Here is a 2,500-nt window from a genome sequence, read left to right on the forward strand (position 1 = left end):
AAAGACATGATATTCTTTAACGAAACACACTGGGTTACGTAGTCTAAAACTGTCCATTCAGTCACACATTTTATAGTTCGACAATGCGTTACAAGGCAATAACTGGAGATCAAATAGAGATAATTTGTCGCCTCAAATTCAAACAACTAATCTTCAAGTCGAATCAGAAATGCAGAAAGCGTTGATCTAATATCTCAAAATCTACAAAGCGACTTCAGTCAAAAAATTTACAAAGCTCAACTAATAGCGAGGTCAGACCAAGCATTCAGCTAAATGGCCTCTTACTCCCACACAACACGCACCATGACCTACTGTCCCACGCGTCTCAGCCTGAGGGAAACGCGGGCAATTCACTGGTTATGAAGAATGATCAATTGCCATCTCAGGGCAGTCAACGCGGTCAACTGCGATTACAGTCACAGAACAATCAAACAGACGACCAGTTGCACTTACCGAGTCATCATGAGCAATTACAACAACATAACCAACGTGGCCAGCTGCAACCACAGAGTCAGAATAATCAGTTGCAAGCACAGATAGATCAGGATATCCTTTCCCATTGCCAGATCAACAGAGTGACCAACCGCGAGCTCAAAGTAGAGAAAGCAGACAGTCTGAGACACGAATTCCTCGCCGGAACCACAAGGAATCGAAACAGGTCGCATTATTTTCAGGTCGAGCTTCTCGGCGAAACAATTCAAAACCCACACTTTAGATGCGCAAATTATGCAATCACAAAATCTCACAGGGGACCCTCTGTAAGCCAACCACACACTAAGTCAAGAGCGGAGTATACACAGCCTCAGAACAACACGATACAGTCACAAAATTACACACAAGAATTACAACACAACACCAACTACCGCAAACGAACTCACAGTCACATGAGCATTCACGGGTGAACACACATTCACAAACTAAACCCCAATCAGAACGCAAACAACCACAAATTAACTCCCAGTCCCAACAGAATCAACCGCAAACGAACACCCAATCACAACGCAAACAAGCACACACGAACAGCCAATCACAACCCGAGCCATCACAAAACCATTCCCAACCACGGCGCAAGCAAAGCACGCATTCGAGACGTCTTATTCGCCCAAACGACCCCCCGAAGCTTCGAATTCCCCGGTGATACATTTCGAATCCGAAAAGCTTCAACCAGACAGGGAAGAGAGGTCGAAGCGCATGGACCGTCCAGAATTTAGCCAACCCTTGTTATTTGTAAAGTATACTGACTGAATATTTTGACATTTTTATTTTGTTTGTTCCTTTCTTTTATTTGTTTTTTCTTGCACGTGAGTGTTAAATGTTTAAATCTATGTTACCTGCATTGAAGTTCAGTATATCTGTTGACATTACTCTTTTTCCTTTTTTTTGAGGGGGGGGGGGTCAATGTTCATCATCCACTTATGTTAAACATCATCTAGTCATTAATCAACATTGCCTTTCTCGTTTCTGTATTTTTTTTTTTCTTAATCCCATCACATTTTCGTGCCATTTATATAATCAACACACGTTATGATGCAGTCACTGCCATTATGATTGTTGAATTTTTATATATTTTCAATAAAAATATAATAACTTTTTAGTTATTATTGTCATTGTTATTCAGGAACCCTCGTTACTGATATGGCACCATTAGCATTATATATGTCTATATGTATATATATATATATATATATATAATTATATATATATATATAATATATATATATACATATATATCATAATATATATATATATATATTATATATATATATATATAATATATATATATATATATATATATATATATATATATATATATATATATACATATATATTATATTTAATATTCACAGGTAATAATAAAGATAGCATTTATAGAAAAAGTATCAGTGATATTGCAGATGACTGATATCAATCGCAAGAATAATAAAGTTAATAATAATGATACAATTAACAAATGATAATTATAAACCTTCATGATAACAATAACAAAAATGATGCTCATGATGATAATTGAAAACGACGATGAGGATGATGAGATGATAAAGATAATGATAATAGTAATGATAATGGCGTTACCTTCTCGCCAGTGCGTACGTACGCCCTTGCCGTTATGAATGCGAATAGAAAGTCTGCAAAACTATAAAGGTGGTTTGTAAATGTTGAAGTTACGGGTGTTTTGTGACGTGTAATTATGTGTGCCTGCTTGAAGAAATAAAGCAAAAGGAGAGAGAGAAAAATATATATATTTCTAGAAAAGTAAAAAAAAGAACAAGTATTTGTGTGTGTGTGTATCCATATATATATATATATATATATATATATATATAATATATTAAATATATTATATATATATATATATATATATATATATACAGAGGTTGGAGAATATAGATATATTATTGTGTTGATTATACAATATTATATATATATACACACTTAAACACAGACACACACACACACACACATATATATGTGTGTGTGTGTGAGAGAGAGAAAGAGATAG

At 34.7% G+C, this 2,500-nt stretch overlaps 1 protein-coding gene across 1 annotated transcript in view; it reads left to right on the plus strand.

Moving 5' to 3' along the window:
• Positions 1–2,500, plus strand: part of LOC119595639 (C3 and PZP-like alpha-2-macroglobulin domain-containing protein 8) — a gene marked incomplete in the record, with an annotated part of 65,243 nt that overhangs the window by 1,104 nt on the left and 61,639 nt on the right.

This window comes from Penaeus monodon, chromosome 36, assembly GCF_015228065.2.
Source record: "Penaeus monodon isolate SGIC_2016 chromosome 36, NSTDA_Pmon_1, whole genome shotgun sequence".
In the NCBI taxonomy this organism is placed as follows: Eukaryota; Metazoa; Arthropoda; class Malacostraca; order Decapoda; family Penaeidae; genus Penaeus; species Penaeus monodon.